General features: G+C 38.7%; 1 protein-coding gene and 1 long non-coding RNA gene across 2 annotated transcripts in view; one reads left to right on the top strand and one right to left on the bottom strand.

Annotated features, from left to right (window-relative positions):
- LOC120525394 overlaps nucleotides 1-18,626 on the top strand; it is a 176,543-nt gene extending 157,917 nt beyond the window's left edge. Inside the window, exon 3 of the long non-coding RNA XR_005632946.1 lies at nucleotides 18,499-18,626. This is a non-coding gene — a long non-coding RNA (uncharacterized LOC120525394). The remainder of the gene's footprint in view (nucleotides 1-18,498) is intronic.
- slc35f1 (solute carrier family 35 member F1) overlaps nucleotides 1-21,671 on the bottom strand; it is a 417,452-nt gene that overhangs the window by 230,834 nt on the left and 164,947 nt on the right. The gene's annotated exons all lie outside the window — the stretch shown is intronic.

Below are 21,671 nucleotides of genomic sequence, written 5' to 3'. Positions count from 1 at the left end.
GCATCGGGATCTTTATAATGTTCCTTGTATGACCCATTGACGACAGGCGCTTATAGCATGTCTGCGACCTTTTTGGATGCGCTTATACGGCGAACTGCTACAGCGCTGGGAGACTGCGATTGCTTTGGGACACTCTTCCGCGTGTCTTCCTGTTGGGTGGAATCCCACATGAGTTTAGAAACTCACACCAGCCATGATTCTTTTTAAAGGTAAAGTGCAGGTTAATTTGTATTATGTATTTTACTTTATATTTTGTCTTAATCATTTTTATATGAATAGTTTTGGGTTGTGGAACGAATCATCTGAGTTTCCATTATTTCTTATGGGGAAATTTGCTTTGATATACGAGTGTTTTGGATTGCGAGCATGTTTCCGGAACGAATTATGCTCGCAAACCGAGGTTCCACTGTAATAATCATGCAAAAATAACCAATACATGAAATAAAACCCAAATTTAGGAAATCCCTAACCTGAAAATCCAGATCCAGAATGTCAAACAAAAATTAATATTGTATCCACAAACCTGTGTGATGTCTAATACACAGCACTGGTTTGAATGGTGTTAGGCTGATGATTTCACACAACGTGACTGACTGGAATACGGAGAGTAGCAATGGATACTTGCGACCAAACAAACAAAAAGTGGCACCCATACAAAAAAACAATATGGTGCTTTGAAATAATGATAAAAATAATGAGCAAAAAACAAACCAGCAAAATAATAATGAAACTAAAAAGAATAACATTCAAAATTGTTAGGCTAAATTTTTATTTATTTTGGACTGTTTATATTTTTCTAAATTTTGAATATAAGGAATCATAATTCTCTTTACTTTCTATTAAGTACTTTCTTCTATCTTACTTTTAGAGATGTTTTATTTTAGCACTACTAGGGTGCTTTGCCCCCTGCTTGTTTTGCTCGCCAACCCCTTCCCTCCCCGCCAGCACCAGGCACCATTATGAAGAGGGGGGCTGAATGCACCCCAAGGAGACATGGCCGCTCCTCCAAAACCCCTCTTAAATGGTGATACAATGGGAAACAAATACATTTTTTTTTAACCTCCTCTTTGCTCGATCAGCTGCTGGCTTGCTGCTGTTGCCGTGCCGCATGATCTGCATTTTGTGCAGCACTTCGAACATTTAAAAGCCTGTATAGCACCTGTCCTTTTGAGCCTTGCCTCTCTTGTCCCCCAGATATCCTCAAACACTATACGATCTCCTTTCGCTGTTTTGTTATTTCACCGAGTAATATTTTCTGTTTGTCTGCACTAAAGCGATCTTTACTCAAATTTTTTTGAGACTTTCGAGTTTTCCTACTTCCATTATCTCTAACCTGCTCCGCATTTGTATCACAGAACTTGCTTCCAAAGGCTGTAAGTATGACATGACTTGTCCGTCTCGCGGGACGTAAAAGTGTTTCTCTGTCTCTCTTCAAAAGATCTCTCTTCCAAAGATCACGTCACTAAAGATTTTTATATATAATAGAGAGATGTTTTCAGAATTCCCACAAGGTCATTTTGATTTTCCTATGAGTGCTGCCATTGTAGTCTGTGGTTGCTAGGCCACACCCCTGAAAGTCACCGTACGTGACATTAATAGCAGATGATTGTGGATTAATCTCAAATCCTTTACTGTGCTTGTCTTTTTAAAGAAATCCAGTTTAGAAATATCAAGCCCTGTTTCCTGACTTTGGTTAAGATGTACATTAGAACTGAGTTCTTGGTTTGTTCCTTGACAATATCTTTATGTTCTAATCCATCTCTCCCTCTGCTCACTTCGTTAAAGTAGTATGAATATCTTAGAAAAAAATAAAGGACTTGAAAATAAAACTATTTTCAACCATGAAAAATTAACACAATCTTAAAACAAATATTGATGTGTTCCATTTATTTTTTTTTTACAATCTTACATTCTCACTTCCTCCCACCGATCCTTTGGATGTGGAGTGAGTTATGGCAAAAGCTCACTGGTGGCAGGAACAGCATCCAGGCTAGATAGAGTCAGAGAGAGAAAGTTAGTGTGAGCAGGAGAGGTGAACGGAGTGTTCTACGGTACTGTAAGGTGGCATTTAGCAACTGGATGTGCTCTAAAAGAAGTAAGCTTTAGCTTTCTGTTATATTTGCTTTGTACGTTTCTATTCTCCTTTCTTATTTTTTTATTAAATCATGAAAGCAAAATTTTTGTGTATCTGGCCCTGTTACCATAGTTCTGTGTTTAGCCATGCTACCTGTCAATAGCAGATAATAGAATTATTTAAAAACATTTGCAATCTTTAGCCTCATGTGTACCTTCAGCCCCTTTCTTAAGTGTCCTAGTGGATCTCTCCCTTTAGCATGTTCCTACAAAGCAAGTCTCTCTGACTGTCATTATGTTCGAGGCACCTTTCTTGCCTCCCGTCTGCTTTTATACGTCCTGCTTTTGGAAGAGTCTCTCTCAGCGTGCTTCCTATGCCTTTTCTCACACTTCCTCTTTCGATCTCTTCACCAAAGCCATACTGACCAGTCTGATTGCTCTGAGGGACAGAACACGCACACACACACACACACGCGCACACGCACACACACACACACACACAGACCCGAGTATTGTATTATATATTTGATAACCTGAAAAGCAGACCCTCAAATTCCAGTAGATATAAAGGGGCACTGCTACCCCCTGTACCATACTGCAGTCTGGGCACAGACTATTATAAATCAGTAAAGACCTGAGAAAATAAAGCACATGCATCTAGAATTTTCAGTTTCAAAGGTTTAATGCAAGTTGTGTTTAGAGAAACTAAGGAGATAAAAATAATACTATTGCTCTCCAGGCTATGCACAGTAGTGTAAATGTTCCCACTTGGCTAAAAAGTCTTTTCTTTTTCATAATCTAGTTAAAAAATAAACAGAAAGGCAGAGATTATTTTATTGTGATAGCTGTGCTCATGTGAAAGCCCATATTATTGTTTCAATATGATCTTTATGAACAGAGCATACTGAGAACAGAAACACTTACATTAGAGGCACTTAAGACTTGTTTGTTTTTTTTCCACCTGTGATGTGAAATTAAACATTAATGCTGATATCCATAGTGGAGCCTCAGGCTTACAATAGCACACAACTCTATTCTTGGTGACATTACTCACCACACATTTCAAGGGAAAGTCAATTGAGTTAAATACAATTTTTTTTTGCCCTCAAAACTAATTATTAGAAATTATAAAAAGGGGAACAAACCAATCATTCAATTTTAAGTATACATGGGTCAAATAAAAGAGTGGAAGTAACATTTTTTATTTATTTGCCAAAAAACTTTTTTCCCCCCAAGAAAGTTAAACTATAGTAATTAAACGAACACAGTGAAAGGCAAAAAAAAAATGAACTGAACAACACTGAACACATTACCAATATTCTATATACAGTATATGCATCTTTTCTTTTCCTAATTCACTTATCCAGTTGTTTTTGGTTTTGTAGCAGTGTATTTTCCAGGAGCTCGGGGGCAACAATGGAACCAATGCTGCACAAGGTGCCAGGCCATCACAGGGCACCATCACAGACAACCCAGATGCACCTACGTTAAGAGTGTCTCAATAACTTAACTCATATGTCTTTGGGACCTTGGAAGAAAAACAGAAATCAGACTACGTGTAGAAAAACCCATGTAAATATGAGAATGACATGCAAACACTGCAATGGAAGTGTACAGGCCAAGATGTGAACCCAGGAATCTAGAGATAAGAGGCCACTGTGCTACCAGTAAGTGCACTTTTTGATTAAAAATAAATAAATAATTCAACAAGTTAGAAACATATGCATGGCGTAACACTCAGGTACTTTTTTTGTTTTTTACTTTTACTTGTTCTTTTCTATCATTTTTTTATTTATTGCCTATTTTTGTAACAAAATTCTAAAATAATAATGATAATAAAATATATAAAAGCACACATCAAGAGGCTTCATAAAATATATGTATTTTAATAGCATTTTACAATTTGACATAGTTAAAAACAAAGCCTGCTTGTGGTGGCTGAAATAGACAGTCAAGTAATGAAAGAATTGCATAAAATGATATTTATTTATTGTTGACTGTTCATTGTTGGGTGGATTATGGCTAATTGTAGTTCATATATCTTAAAACACAAAATCTTTGAAAGAACTGCTTGATGGGGAATGAAAATCAATGTAAAAGTCTGCCTGCCTGCAGCTCTGCTGCCATTTCTGTAACTTGTACTTTTGATTTGTTTTGCATCAGAAGCAGCTAACAGTCATGTAAAAGAAGAAAATGTGCAAGTTGAAGTAATCTTAGGTAAATTTGAAATAGTAAATGATCTATCTATCTAATCAGTATCTGAGAACATTTACCTTTAAGACAGACCATGTCAAACGTATGCCAATGCTTTTTAATCCATTGTTACAAATTTCAACAGATTTGGGCAGTGAGCACTATTTGTGATAGCTCAATGAAGACTGAACCTTCCTGACAAGCTTCCTTGAAGAGTAAGTGTGCCATATTTCAACAACATTAGTCAACTAGGAGCCAACCTATTTCCTGAGGATACAATGATATGATATTAGCTGCTTTACATTTTATGCAAACACATCTAAAATATAACCTGTTTAATAAACTAAATTCAAATGTCCACACAATCTTTTTAAGATTTATTTTGCTTAAATAAAACAGAACTAGAGCTTGATGCTTGCTGTGCTCATTATATTTTATTTTATTACTAAGGGGGAAAGCCCCAATGGCGCCTTCGGCGCCCAACCCCAGTTGTAGCCAGTCTGCCACTTGCGTTGTGAACAGTGGGGCTGAATGCACCTCAAGGAGACACGGTTGCTTCTCTGAAACCCCCTCTTAAATGGTGATACAATGGGAAACAAATACAGTTTTAAACATGCTCTGTCCTCCAAGTGTGTTAATTGCACAGTGTCCCTAATCATGACTAAAACACCTCTATAAAAGAATTTTGCTAATTTGAAGCACTTACTGCATTTTAAGTCTAAGAAACCATAAACAACCCAAGAATATTCAGAATTATCTCAATAAATATTACATGCATCAGCGATTTGCATCAGTTCTCAGCGTTTGCTTTTCAAATTTTAAGTCTAAGGAAAACATCTATCAACTTTTTAGAAACACGCCTGGAACATTCAAGCAATTGTGAAATAAGAGCATTACAAACACAGCATTCTGTAGGCAGTTATCGAAATGTGTTTTCTTAGCACTCCTAAACATAGCATCATGCGTTGTGCCAAAAGTATTATGTTAACTATTGTGTGCCCACTAAATATTTCCTTCATTCATTATCAAATCAAGGGATGTTTACTGGCTGCAAACACCAGTCAGAGATTCACCCTTGGCAGCATGCCAACCTCTCCCACGGTTGAGACACCATTCACATAGTTTTAAAAATGCAGTGAAAATTGTGCTAAAAAAATTCTAAATATATACAACGTATACACACACACATACAATACATACACACATACATACATATTCACATATATATATATTGTGGTGGATTGCCGGCATTTTACTCCGGCCCTCACCCCCAGGCCGCCAGGAGGAGCTCTCCCGACAGCATGAACATGCCCTGAGTTCCAGCAGGGCATTATGGACTATGTAGTGTTTGTACACAGCCCTGCTGGATACCTTGGGGGCCACCAGGCGTCGCTGTAGGGGGGCTTGTAGGCTCTTATGTGCCCTATTACTCGGGAGTACGTCACAGTCACATAACAGGAAGAAACGACGTGCTCCCGGGTTGAAGAAAAGGACTATTTACCCTGACCCGGAAGGAATAAGGACTTGTGGACTGTTGAGCAGAAACACCTCTGGGTCAGGGAGTATAAGAGGACCATGGGAACTCCCAGACAATGAGCTAAGCTGGGTGGTAGGAGGGCAACGCGTCTGGGAGCTGGAGGATTGGATTATTGATTGATTTATTGTGTATTATGGTTATTTATGAGTAGTGTGGAGTGGAGGGTGCTTAGTGCACATAATTATTATAATAAAAAGAATTATTGTGGCACTTTTACCAGGTGTTTGGCGTGGTACCTGACGGTTCAAGGGAGCACTACTGCCCCCTACTGCGACAATATATATATATATATATATACACAAATACACATACATACATATTCAAATATATATACAAACTAGCAGAATACCAAGGCCGCAAGGAGAAGTAGTGTGTTAAAGAAGGTACGAAAAAGAAAAGGAAAAATTTGAAAAACAACGTAACTTGATTGTTAATGTAATTGTTTTGTCATTGATATGAGTGTTGTTCTCATATCTATCTATCTATATATATATATATATCTCTATCTATCTATCTATCTATATATATATGTTGTTCTCATATCTATCTATATATATATATCTCTATCTATATATATATATATATATATATATATATATATATATATATATATATATATATATATATATATATTATATATATACCCGCGCTTGGCAGCGGAGAAGTAGTGTGTTAAAGAAGGAAAGAGAAAGAAAAGGAAACATTTTGAAAATAACGTAACATGATTGTCAATGTAATTGTTTTGTCACTGTTATGAGTGTCGCTGTGATATATATATATATATAGCAAAATACCGCTCAGCGATGTCATGTGTTAAAGAAGTTATGAAAAGAAAAGGAAACATTTTAAAAATAATGTAACATGATTGTCAAAGTAATTGTTTTGTGTATTTGGCGGCAGCGCCACAAAGTTTTTTTCGTCTAGCTGCATCAGAAAATGTACCACAACGTCTGACATGCCTCCTTTTTAGTGTTTTCTCACAGCTTGGATTGCTGCTGTCATATATATACACACACACACACACACACACACACACACACACACACACACACACACACACATACATACATATATATACACATACATATCTTCATATCTACATATCTATATACATATCTACATATACACATATATATATATATATACATACCTATCTACATCATATATACACACATACATACATACACACACACAAATTATATATATGTGTGTATGCATGTATGTGTGTGTGTGTGTGTGTGTGTGTGTGTGTGTGTATATATATATATATATATATATATATATATAAAATGTAGATAGGGGTGTGTGTGTTATATATATATATATATATATATACACATACATACATATATATACACATACATATACTTGTGTGTATGTTTGTATGTGTCTATATGTGTGTGTATAGCTTTGGTCACTGAGTGCAAGGGAAAAATAATAAAATATAGTCTATAAGTTATTAAACAGTAAAACATTAACGCTTTAAGAAGTACAGGTACATTGAGCACTACTGGAGTGGTTTCAGGTAAACTACATTTTAAAGACTGTGTAACACAACAGGTAAGTAACTAACAGCAGCTAAAATGTATATGGATCATCTCTCGGTAGTAGATCCCTTTTGAAAGGCGCTACACGACGGCTGTGGTATAGAAATTACATTTTCTATGTGAACGCTCAAATTTGGGCCTATGGTAATGTGCCTTACCGCATTTAAAGAAAATTAGTTTTGTGTCCTCTGCAGTGTTAAGAGAGAAAGGCTTTGGTTTGGGATAAAAGGAAAAAAAGGTGTAAAGAAAGGAAAGTTGCCTTTTTCTTTTATATAGTATAGAGAGATGTGTTCGCTGACGTTATGATCGCTTGTGTAGACTGGTGAGACGCCCCGCCATTAATCGGCTGTGATGGCACTGTCAGTCCTCCACTCGTGTGCGTGTCTTCATAATCCGAGGTGAGGACCTCATAATCGTATACGTGCAAAAGAAAGTGTGAATCGCCTTAATATTATTTTTCCGTGGTGTAGAAAAGGGGTCCCGTGTTTGCACTTGTCTGGGCTATAGCGCAGGGGGAGGATGAAAAAAATTAAAAGTGCTCACTTTGACTTAAGGCAGAAGCGCAGTCAGCGCCTCAAAGGCCGGCACAGCTATGCACGCGCTGGCTGCTCGACTTTTGCTGGGCAGGAGACCACAGTTTTGCAGACACGCTCATGATATCAAAAGTCTCAGCGCTCTTTGGAGGTCATTCATATATTATATATATAGCAAAATCCCCGCCTCGCAGCGGAGAAGTAGTGTGTTAAAGAAGTAATGAAAAAGAAAAGGAAACATTTTAATAATAACGTAACATGATTGACATTGTCATGAGTGTTGCTGTCATATATATGCCTGCCTAAATAAGTCACCCTCGCTTTGCTCTTACTTTATTTACCGCTCATTTAATCATGGCTATTGGCGGAAAAATTATAAAATGGAAGGAGGATGGCTTTACCAAAACAATTATTGATGGCTTAATCGATTATTCATAAAGCTTGAATTGGTGATGTTTTTCTGTGTTAACCTCATATTTTTCAGACTTCTTCTCAAACTAAGCTGGTGCGAGGGTAAAATGAATCGGGATGCGCTGATCAATGTAATCCGTGTACAGTACCAGGAAATCATGCATTGACAAAAGCTCCCTTTGCTTGTAATGCAAAGTGTGATTAAATGCATTATTTTTAACGTTATGGAGCACATGCATCGAAGCTTCTCAGCTGTGCTTGTGCTAAGAAAAGGAAAGATTTTAAAAATAACGTAACACGATTGTCAATGTGACCTTTTGTAAGTAGTGCCTGGAGGATTCAGTGTGGAGAAACTCTATAGAGACAGCGTGTGTATTAACTTGTGGATTTTTCTGTGAGTATTTGGTGGCAGTCTGACAAAGTTGCTTCGGAAGACGGCATTAGCCGCGGAGCTCAGCTCAGACCGAAATTAGATGAATGGGAGGGGAGATGATGACGTGACTCCCCCACCCGCCTTAACTGTCAATCCCCACAAACACAGTCTCGGAATTTGCATAAGCACACCCCTTCACCTACAATTTTAACTTAGTTACAAAGTGATCAAAACTCGCTTATATCCGCGCCCTCTCATTAAACTTGTATCCCGCATTACCTGTGGGCATGTGAAACGCCAGCGGTAGCCTGTCTATGAACTTAATTTAAAGTTTAGGTTTACACCTTGCTTTCTTTCCGAGGCAGCAACACTCATGAATATGGTAGTATATGTCACTCGCTCGCTTCTTATTGTTTTTCGCTGCTTCTCAATTATATAATGCATGTTTTCTTAAGCGCTTTTGAGGTCTTCCTGGTTTTCTACGCACTGCGTTGACAATCAGTTCACGGATTACGGGAGGCGTGATGATGTCACACGAAACTCCGCCTTCCAGCTCAACTCCATTACAGTTAATGGAGAAAAATACCTTCCAGTTATGACCATTAGGCGTAGAATTTCGAAATGAAACCTGCCCAACTTTTGTAAGTAAGCTGTAAGGAATGAGCCTGCCAAATTTCAGCCTTCTACCTACACGGGAAGTTGGAGAATTAGTGATGAGTGAGTGAGTGAGTGAGTGAGTGAGTGAGTGAGTGAGTGAGTGAGTGAGTGAGTGAGTGAGGGCTTTGCCTTTTATTAGTATAGATATACATACATACATATACACATATATATGTATATATACATATACAGTATATATATACATACATATACTAGGGGGCTGTGCCCCCTGCTTGACAACCCCTAGCATACCCAACCCTACCCCATACCCTGTTTCCCCTACTGCACTACACACCATTGTGAAAAGGGGGGCTAAATGCACCCCAAGGAGACTGGAAACAATTATTCCTCTAGAAGCAAAACTTTACAATTAAATCAATCTGCATAATTAAAATTCTACAGTATGTATAGTTTTTTTTATATATATATCTAATAAAATACCACATATAACATTAATTAGCTTTTCTTTTTATTGTCTGAGTAACTGTTTAGTTAGATTCATACACACACATACATATGTATACATATACTGTATACATACATACACATATATATACACATATACAAATACACATACTGTATACATACATATACACATAGACATGTATATACATATATAAACATACACACTCCTTTTTGTTTCTGCCATGTATATTTGCGCATACATATATGCTTTTGCATTTACGTCTGCTTTATTAAGTTTAAAATAAGCCATTAATTTTGTTTATCTCTTTTTCGCTACCTTTAAAGCTTCTGCTTCTTTGCTCTCTTTAAATTGAATCATATTCTGACCTGGTAAATGAATCGGTAATAATTCAACAGAATGACTTCGGCCGTGCATTCGGAATTCCATTTAATGCCACCCGCTTTCCATTACACTGCCGTACCGAGTATCTAAATATGCTTGAACTTCGTCCTGAGACTGTTCTTTGGATAAAGCTATGCATACTCTATTGTATGCCCTTTATGAATGTACTTGTAGATGTACTTATTACTCATAACCGATGCACAATACTCAACATTAATATGACAATCGAATCGTTTGAGCAAATACGGGTTATATGGTACAATCACTGAATTATCGATCATCACAATTTTACCATCTTTCTTTCCGTGATAAGTGTGTTGTTCGTGACGATTATCTCTTCGGCAATAATCAGGAAAGCCATACTTAGTCATATCTGTTGTTTGAACAAACGCTTTTTGAAATTTTTTCTCTTTTGAGTCCCAACATACTGAATCTTTTAAATGTTTTCCGTGAGACATGTTTTTAATGACTTTATACCATAATTCAGGATAGGTTTCTCTGTTTGGAATTTCAGAACAGACAAACCGATCTACATCATCAGCAGTTAATAATTTATTTTGCAAAGTAACCAATAAATGCATGTGAGGTAAACCCCGTTTTTGAAATTCGATCGTGTAACTGTATGCTCTGATTTGACAGAACACCGTTTCGATTCTATGTTGCATTCGTGTGTCTGCTAAAAGCATTCCAACAACTGTGAGATTAGATGTCCGTGAACTTGTTTCAAATTGTTTGTAAGTAGGTTGTGACGTGCAAAAGTCACCATCTCACAGGTCTTGCTTCCTAAGGTTGCCAGGCCAGGAGGTGGCAGGGTGCATTAAATCTACTTCTGTAATCTCTGCAGGCCAGAGAAGGGAAAACTTACCTAATTTATCAACAACAACAGCACTTCCGGTTCTGGCGCCATGAACGATGGCACTTCCGGTTCAGGCCACAGATGACGTTACTTCTGCTTTTGTCCTTTAAAGCTGCCATCATCTCATTATTTGATCAGTTAAGTCTTGGAACTCAACTAGAGCAATTCTGAGTTTATTTGAATATCCTTTTGTAGCCAGGGACAATATAAGAGTGGCTGCCCCAAACCTTTTTCGTGTGTTGAGACTCATTCTTTCACTATATATATATATATATATATATATATATATGACATGGATATACAGTATATATATATATATAATGTGCTTGTGTGTGTGTGTATTTATTAGTGGATACCATTTCCACCTTTCAGTGCTTGGATCCCAGTTTGCCTCCTTGGAAGTGAGAGCTATTTAATTTACCCTGCCTTACAGAAAAAACTTTGTCATTAAAGTATCTTTTTCTGTTCGTCAATGTAAAAAAGTCAAATAAAATAAACTGTATCAATGTTTTATACAGTAATATGTAAAAACTTGACTTGTTCACTTGGACTTTCTACAGTTTTCTTGTTCCTCACATAGATCAAAAAGACATTCATTAATTAGTCTGCTTAATCCGGTTCTGCTATGCAGGAGCAGATGGGAAACCAGTCTTAGACAATGGACAAATTCATGCACAGGAGCAACTCATCCATTTGGTGAACTAGGTGATTGCCTAAAGCATCATTGACAAAGGCCGGTCATGTGTTACCACTTTAAAATATTATGCAACCTTTTTAGGAACATGAGAGTACATCATCCTAACCAAGGACCCGTGTAATCATAGCAAATGGCTCAGTAATATGTCAGTCGCAGCTCAGACATACCAGACCTGACTTTATAGCACTGGCACTAATTCTGATTAGCGACACAAGAGATAGTTGATCAGTGAACAACAGTACGTTAAAATGGCTGGCTGGCTGGCTGCAAATGCAAATACCAAGGCTCATTTTTACAACATGTGGTCTCAAACCCTGTCAGCAAGGATGATAATCTGCCATCATCAAGTGACGAATTTCACAGAAAAAATAACCTCCCTGCAAGCAAAGGTGCAAAGGTTAATAATAACAGCTATAAATTGTCCAAAACAGACTGACCAGCAGGTAGCATTATCAGTACAATAATACACAACAGTGCTAATGGACTGGCTACAATTTCTAGCACAGTTTAATAAAGACTTTTGTCTGTCATGCATATTTCTAAAATGTACTAATATGTAACTTGTGTAGTAATTCTTTTTTGTTTATTTAAGTACTCTGGACGATGTAGAGATTTACCGTATAGACGGCCAGTTTAACCATTGACGCATGTAAGAGAGAGAGATGTTGGATTACCTAGGGATTTGGAGATACGTGTATCAAACCTTCATCAAAGCCTTGGAAATCTTGAAGGGTTCAATTCTGGTGATCACATGTGTTCCAATATATAACCTACTTAGGAGTGCTGAAAGTGGATGTGTCATAGCATTACAATATTTACTCTGTGTGTGTGTTGGTGGAGATGTCCAATTGCACACAGTTTTTAAGTGTTATTGCCTATTGGTTGTGATGTTGCAAATTCAAACAGCAAAACAGACATGTTACCCCTAAGAGTGGCACAATGGCATTTACAGTACCAGCCCTCTTCATGCTCAGATTCACTTACACCAATGAAACCTCACATTTCATTTTGGGATTTAGGTGGAAAAATGAAGAAAACACCACACTATAAAAAGGGAAGAATATATAAACCCCACACCGACAATTACAGTGCTCTATACAGTGCTATTATCTAGTAGACCATCATTCAAAGACATCTTGAAATAAAAAAAATATTTTAAGTAACATGCATGGAAACTTCCACCTTCCTCAAAAAAGTAGGCAATTTTTGCTCTGCATTCAGGTACCTTAAACAAATAGAAAACTACAGGTACACAGATACCAGACTTCTTGGGTGCAGCTCCTTTATTAAACACCAGGTACAACACTCCTTATTACTATGAATTCAAAGAAGGATGATGATGCAAAAATCTAAGAAATAATGAAGCAACAAGTGAGCATGACATTGTATTGGTGGCACACCTAGGACAATTTTGATGATAACAGACTATTCAGCAAAACCATACACGTCAATTCTAATCATAAAATCATTTGTGAGTATTTTTCATAGGCCTAATATCATGGTGGCAATAAGATTAAACTACATCACAACTGTTTCCATGCATTTTTTAAAATTTGGGGTATGGGTCACGTATGTGACTAGCTCAGGGTCAAAGCGATTTGAAGTTATCAATTGGTCTTGCACCCTTGTGTTTTAACACCTAGTATTCTAGCCACCGTACTACACTGCCATCTGTTTCTAGCATTAGTTTTCTAATTTTGATAACAGTTATTCCCATATATCTTTACATCATTCATATCATATTTAAGCTTTGCTGAAGTTAGACAAAAATAGCTCTCCTTTATATAAACTAGTTCTTAAATACTCTCCCACAACCCAAAGATGTGTGTGTTCTCTTAACAATTGTCACTAAACCTGTAAGTTGTAGGGGTGGGAGTGACTGTGTCCTGTGATGGACTGGCGCGGCATGCATGGCTGGTTCTGCCTTGCCTCCTATGTTTCTTAAGATATTCTCTACCTCTCTGTGACTATAATTGATATGAAATTAGTTTAGAAAATGAATGAAATAAAAGCCTGCAGTCACTGTGGTCTTCCAAGATCTGAGTTTGGCACCCCTGAGTTAAATGAGTAGTCTTGCATTGCACTGGATTAGCTTCACTCAGCACACAATCTGCTCTGGAGCCTACTTAACAGATTTCAGTTTGCACCCTTGCTGGTTTAAGAAAGTTACATATTGTTATATTCAATAACATAAAAAACCCTCTTAATCCATTTCAGAATCACGGGAAGTTGCATTAAATGAATCTTTTTTTTTTAAACTGCTTCTTTATACACTGAATTATTTTCTTGACAACATAAAATGGGACAAGAAAAGCCCATTATAGCAAAGCAAACCACTTCAGACTCTGTAACCAATTTTCCCCCAAGTAAATCACATTTACTGTACAGCGCTCACACAGTTTGAATCACAGACCCACAGCTGCCCAGCTTTAAATCAGTGCAACAAGCAGACAGGGCTGGAAAACTGGTGATCCGTCCCGCAATGTCGCATGTTTCATTAACTGGGTGAGCTACTGAACTCATTTCAGTACTTTAGGATCTCGAAGCATGATAAACAAAAAATGCCCAGGCTTCAATTGCCTTTAGAAAAAAAGCAAAGAATTTAACTTAATGACATTGCGGGCAGAAAAGACAGCCGCTTTGCCTTTTGATTTATATCTGCTTTTTTTTTTTAAATAGCTGAACACAGTGTGGGTTTGTTGATTTTTCTTTTCTTTAAACATTAAAAAATGCTTCATGTTTTTCTTTTACATTTGGTCTGCCAATAAACAAATACAATCAGCCCCAAGCATAGACATCTGCTTGGCTCCTGGGAATTTTGCAGATTCAGCTTTGCCAAGACTTTGCATCCAGTTGCATAAATGCTTGATTCATGCATTGCTAAATTACAATAAAAGATAATGAATTATGTAACTTTACCTGCTCACATAAATTGTTTCAGTCTTGATTATTTTCTGTTTAGCAAGGCCTGTGCCTCAAGGGCACCGATTTACCAACAGGAAGAGAACGTTGCTGTGTTAAGGTACCCATGAAAAGGAAGATGGTATAGAATTTACTAAATAGTAAGATCACTGCCCGCATACTGATCCACAGGAGCTCAAAGTATAAAGTCCGGAAGTAAAATGGAGCTGTTACATGAATGCAACCTGTGATGGACAGTCACCCAGTCTCAGGTTAGCTTTGCCCTTCTGCAGGAGTACAACTGGATAATGGATGCACCAGTGACCACTGTGTTAGGTCCACCTAGATGTTAATACAAATCATCTGCTCGTCAAAATGGCCACTCTTGAGTCAGCAACTCAATACATGTAGCACTAATTGAGTTCATGGTTGTTGGACCAAATATCAGAATGGACAAAATATGCAATCAAAGCAGTTTTGACCATGGTATGACAAACATGATGGCATCTAAAGCACATCTGCCCTTTTGGGATTTTTATGCACTATGAAATTTTGAGTTTACAGAGAACGATGCAATAAACAGAAAACATCTAGTGTGTGGGAGTTGTGTCAATGGAAACACATTATTAATGGGGCTACAGTGAGCACTGGAAAACTGAAGACTGCACAAATGACGCTTGATTTGAAAAATCTCAACTTCTGTTGCAATATTTAGATTGCAGAGTCATCCTGTCTTCTATTAACATTACAGGTTGATGGTAGTAGTCTAATTCTGTGGGGTATGTTTTCTTGAAATGGGTTGGGACTTCTGATACCAAGTAAACATGCATCGTTGTTGAAAATATGCATCCCATTATTGCAACAGTCTTCCTTTATTCAAACAGATACACCATTTAACAAAGTGCACACCATATTCAGCTCATTCTAGGAACATTGCAGTCTTTTCAGTTAACCTTAATGGCCTGAACATTCTCTAAATCTCAATCCAATACAATACATCTTTGGCATGAGGTGGAACAGGAAGTAAACCAAAGCAACACTGACCAAAATACTTGAGAAATGTTTCCAGCACCTAGCTAAATCCACATCCTGAAGAATTTATAGTTCTTTTGAGGCTCTATATTAGATCACAGCAAAAGGCAACTGAGAGGACATGACCAAAACCAGAGGCCAAAGAAGTTGATGGTGTAAACATTCTTCACAAGATCAGCATCTTGTCAGGAATCTATATTACTAAACGAAGGTTGTATATATGCACGGATGCCAGACGCCAGAAGCAAGCCGTGCACAATACAACCACCACCCGAACGTGAGCGTGCACAATACAACTGCTGCCCGAACGCGAATGCGCACACCACTGCATATACAACCTTCATTTAGTAATGTAGATCTTTAAGCCGGAATCCGCCGCCATGGTCACTTCAGCACGCGAATCCGCCGCCGTCACCATCACCATCAGGGAACTAGGTGGTGCCAAAAGGGCACACGCACAGTGCCCCAGTGCCCCAGAGTCAAACCCAGCGGCTTCCCAGAGTCAAACCCAGCGGCTTCTGAGAATCAGTAGGTGGCGCCCAAACAACACAACACAATTTATAAGGATTTATCTATCTGAGCCTGTATTTGGACATGGACAACTTTACTGTATGTTGCCTTTTCAAGAGTCCGGCGTTTGTGTGACTTGTGGAGGCTGGCCTGGACACAGACAGGCTAACACGTTCATGTCACCCACAAACACATTTATTTTACTATATATACAAAAGTCAAGTCCATAAGTGCACCATAAAACCCCACAAATCCCCAAAGTCCTGGCCACAACAATGCCTTTCTTCCTCTTCAGGCCACCTCCTTGCCTCCTCCAGCAAGCTCAGTCCACTCTGCTTCCGACTCTTGCCCCGAATGAAGGGATGCGGCCCCTTTTATCCACACCCGGATTTGCTCCTGGTGCTTCTCGGCAATCTCCCGCCGACAAGCCTCAGTGTGGCGGAAGTGCCGGCTATATCCCCGAAAGCATTCCGGATGTCCCTGCTCCTCTTCCCCTCAGCACTTCCTGCTGTGCCGGAAGTGCTGAGGTCCAGGGCTCCAAAGGCATGGTGGCGCCCCCTGGTGGTGACCACGGGCCCCAAAAGGGTGGAGCTTCAAAGCTCTGTACCCGTGGCCTCCAAAGGAACCAGGGCGGTAGCCCCCAGATGGTCTGGGGAAGGCGCAAGCTCTCCTCCGGTCCTCCTGGGCATCCCGGCCGGGTCGCCACCCCAGCCACCTCTGACAGACGTTACAGTGAAGGTTTTAACTACTCCATACCAGGCAGAGCTGATTCCAGGACAGAAACCCATCTTTACCAAAAATATTGTTTATAAGGAAATTTTTGATTAACTATGTTGAATTTAACATTTTATGAATTTTTTGTTTCTAATTTACTTAATTTAAACCTTTGCACTAAGATATTTTTTTTACTTATGAGTGCAGCAACTCAAAGACATTTTGGACTTAAATGATATAACAATTAAATTTCATTTTTACTTTTAATAAACTGGTTAATTTTAGTACAAATATATTTATTTAAATAAATGAAAACTTTCCCAGGGCGCTCCCAACCTCCATGATTTGTCATCTCTCCAAAGATCGGACGGAACAGAAAGTGATTGCCATTCTTGGATTTCCAATTCTTTACAGAATCAGGGGTTTACTGGTATACAATAATGTACACTTTGAATTAACTAAAACCATGTAGTGTGAAGTGGTGTTCCATTCATCATCTAATATGCACGCCTTTGAGATGCTGGAGGAATAGTCATGCAGACATACATGGAACATAACTTATATACTCCACACATGCAGAGGGTGGTGTTGCATTTGAACCCATGCAATTAGTCAGTACCACTAAACATTTTGCTATCCCGAGCTAAATCAAGTCAGAGGTAATAAAAGGGTCTTAATGACAAAATAACTGACTTCCTGACCTCTGTAGTGATTTTCAAATTGCCAGATAAAGGTTCATGTATTTGGGAGATTCAATAATCTAACAGTGAATTTGGAGGAAATATGCAAAAGTAAACAACACAGACATTTAAATGAAAGCAATCAAAATACACAATGAATTCAAAACCTACCCTAAATGAGCTACATAGTTCAGTGACTAAAACAGAGTAAAAACATATGAGTTAGGAATAGCAAGAGCAGCACAGAAAAGCAAAATATTCTAGTGTGTCTTCCTAGAAGAACATGGGAAAATGGAATATTAATGTTCATCACAGCCTTGTCAAGCAAACATTTTAAAATGCACATCTTAAGTAGAATTAAATGAGTGTCAGAAAAATATAACAAGAAAGTGATTTTATAGTCTTAAATTATTTGAGAAAAAGTCAGAATACTTTTCATGCAGCTTTTAGAAATAGTTGTTAGATAATATCCACTCCTAACATAAAATGCTAAGACTGCTGTGAGCTGAGACTCTAGAAGCAAAGAGGGCAAGTGGCAACGGCCTTTGGTGCTGCATGCTGCCAACTATAAATGGGGAGGGGAAATCAATCAATGTTAATTACTGTTCCCCACCTACAAAGCAACCATGATACGAGGGCCAAACTCATTTCAGTACAAACAATTTCATTTTACTAGTCTGCTGCCAGGGTGTGTAGTTTGTGACATCAGACTTTATGCTTGCTACTTTTATGGTGTTTTGCATACAGTTTAACGAATTTGAGAGTATAATTTGTTATATATATATTTGCAAACATGAAGTGTGAAACACATTAAAAGTACTTTTTGTTTTTGTGTTTTTTTTTTTGCTTTCTTTGGGGTGGAAAATGAGAAATATTGCTCCATAAAGCCTCATTCATATTTCTGTTTTCCAAAGTTCTGTAATACTACGGCAACAAAAACATACAAGTAAAATATGTTCTGTTTTATGTCTTTAAGGTAGGACAGCATTGTCACTGCATTGCGACATGCTGCAGAATTTCCACATGAACATACATCAAAACGCACATGGGCTTACTACATGGAAACACCCCCAACTTCTTGTTACCTAGCAGCCTCCTTTCCTGTTTCTGGATTCCTGAAGGTAAGAGTTAAAAAAATCATGCTCCAAATGTGGTGGGTGCTTAAAGTACTGCTTCTGTCTCTGATGCATCTTTAGGATTGCAATCTTATAATTGGCAAAGTAAGCATAGTACTACCAGATCAACCACAACATACGTCTCTTAAATGTCAACATATGACAGGAAAGAGGTCCAGTGGTTTTTCATTTCTAGAGATCTTTCCTTAAACACTGAAAAACAGGCAGACATCTGCAAAATTAGCGCATGAAAACACTTGCACACAGGGACTAGACAGTGTTTTTTGATTCAAATGCAAAAAGTGGCAGAAATTATGACATCAAGTTATGACTTCAAAGGAGTGTGCAGCCAGAGTAGCATTAACATGGAAAAAAGAGGAATGGCAAAGTATTACTTTAAATAGCTTCATGGCAAGCATGATGATCCATATCTGGAGTGTGAATAACAATATAAGCATACTGTTAGTTTACCAACTTTATACTATAACACTGACAGCTTCCATGATTGTATTTTTTTTATTTGAGATACTTTGTTAATCCCCTAGGGGAAATTATCTTTTTGCATGACTTTGAAATCCTTTCTGGCATGGAATGCTCATACAATTAAGCCATCTGTACTCCTCTCTATAGTTGTCTAGGCATCATTTTATAATTTATACATAGTGAAGCCCGGGTTGTGTACAGCTGCCTTAACCCCGACACAGACAGGCAGGACACAGGTTTGGCACACAACACACAGTTTATTTAGAGAGTTTGCCTTCCACAGCACACAAGGCAAGCATTAACACGCTCCCTCCTCTCAGCCAGTCCACTTCCTCCTGACTCTGGCCTCTGAGTAGCGGTGACTGGCTCCTTTGATAGGGCACCTAGAAGAAGGCCAGGTGCCAAATAGGAACCTGCAAACGTCCAGGTGTCCCCCTGGCAGTGGATACGGACCCCAGCAGGGTTGAGCCACCATGCTCATAACCTATGACCCCGCTGGAAGCCAATGGGGCCGCCCTCTGTCGGTCCAGGGGAAAAACAGTCTTGAAAATACTCTCTTCCCAGTCCTTCCATGGTTGGTGCATTCCAGCCATGTAAAGGCCCCAGCCATCCATTATATGGAAACGAATGTCTGTGATACAGTTTGCATATTTGTAGTTAGAGATCCACAAAGGTAGAAAATGAGTCACATATCTTAAAATAGTTTTTTATTCCTAAGCTTTTGACACCCTGCCAGGTGTCATCATCCTAAGAAAATGATTAGACATTCAGGAATTAGTAAGGTGGAGTTTGGGAGGTGTTGGTCATAAAGTCTTTTTTTATTATTTAGATGTTCTTATTTTTAAGCCTGCATATGCTGAGTTTAAGTCCAAGTGTCTGTTAATGTCATTTTCATTAGAGAGCCATAATTCAGCCAGCTCTCTGGAATGCTTAGTGTTGGCCCTGAATTTTTGCATTCACAGTGTTCATGTTAAATGCATGTCTGGTGGAACTTATATGTGTGTCAATCAGAGGCTGTGGGTCTTTCCTTTTTTGGCATTAAAATCCTTGTGATAAAAACCGGCGCAGTTGACGGTTTTCAATAGAAATGTCAAGGAAACTGATGCGTCTGTTTATTTCTTTTTCCTTTGTGAATTGAATTGTGGGGAATACTTAGTTGATGTGGTTGTAGAATTCATTCAGCTGGTTGTGGTTACTTCTTAATATGACGGATGCGTCATCAATGTAGCACATCCAATGTTTAGGTGTGAACTGAGTTAGAGCCATGCTTTTGAATCACTGCATAACCAATTCAGCTAAAAGTCCCATTGGCATGCCTTCTTTCTGCCTATAGTGTTTTATGTTAAAATGAAAGTGGGTAGTTTGACAAAGTGATACGAGATGCATTATATCCTTAGTGGTTGGCTTCATATGTGTCGTTATGGTGGAGTTGTCATTTACTTTTGTAAGTAAAGTCTCTGGTGCCAGATGAACTGGGATCATAGCATATAATAACTTATTATAAATATTACACTCTCAAACTGTTTGAGGCTGTCATAAGTGTGGGTGATAAGAGTGGGTGGGTCCTTTTGCTTTTTCTTTGCTTATTTTTAAATCTCCACTCTTGATAACTTAGGCTTTATTACAGAATATTAATTTCCATGACTCCTGCATCTTTTCTTGGTAAACCTCAATGAAAATGTGGTGAAAAAAAAATGCATTAATACACACAAACATAAAACTATCACTATAACTATAACGAACTGAGACTGGATCGCTTACACTCCGAGGTATGTACCGGAAAAACATCCGAAGCGCCAGAGGCATTTTTTTCATATTTTGCAGAGACTTGCCTGCAGAAAGCAGACGGTGAATCGGACGCCTACCTCACACCTAGGCAAGATGGCCACGATAGGAAGAAGTTGAGCCAGTCTAGGAGCCTACAAGAGGAATGCCTATTCGTCGACAGTAGTCACGTGGACTATCCTGGGGCAGGACGGGTAGGCTTCAAGCAAAACACAGCATCACATGACCAGGAAGAGACCGTCCAATTAACTAGAACGGGACACGTGGTCCCGCCCGAAGGATCTCGGGAAGGAGAAGGTCAGGATCGGTCTATTGGTGAGGTCGTTTGTTTTCCCAGCACTTCCTGGTGTGGCGTAAGTGCTGGGCTCCAGGGATATTCAGGCACCGGGGCACCGCCTGGCGGTGGCCACGGGTCCCTACAGGGCTGGGCTTCCAAGCCCTTTACCCGAGGCCCCCAACATAACCAGGGCGGACGCCCCCTCGAGGTCTGGAGGAGGTACAAGCCCTCTTCCGGTCCTCCTGGGCGTCTTGTGTAAACAACCCTGATGTTCAGGATTTTAATTGAGTTCACACATTTTATATCTTATGGGTCAATACTATTATGAAATCTTGTAGTCTTGGTCTTGAGTGACCTGACTAATTTAACAAATGGAAGGAGAGTCAATAGAAGTTGGGCATAAATAGAGTGAAACCACAGTGGAAATGTAGCAAGTAATGATGATGGAAGCAGCGCACACCACTCTCTAAAGTGGCTCCTGCCCTCGGT

Source organism: Polypterus senegalus, chromosome 3, assembly GCF_016835505.1.
Source record: "Polypterus senegalus isolate Bchr_013 chromosome 3, ASM1683550v1, whole genome shotgun sequence".
Classification (NCBI taxonomy): domain Eukaryota; kingdom Metazoa; phylum Chordata; class Cladistia; order Polypteriformes; family Polypteridae; genus Polypterus; species Polypterus senegalus.
This window is presented reverse-complemented; position numbering and strand designations above follow the sequence as displayed.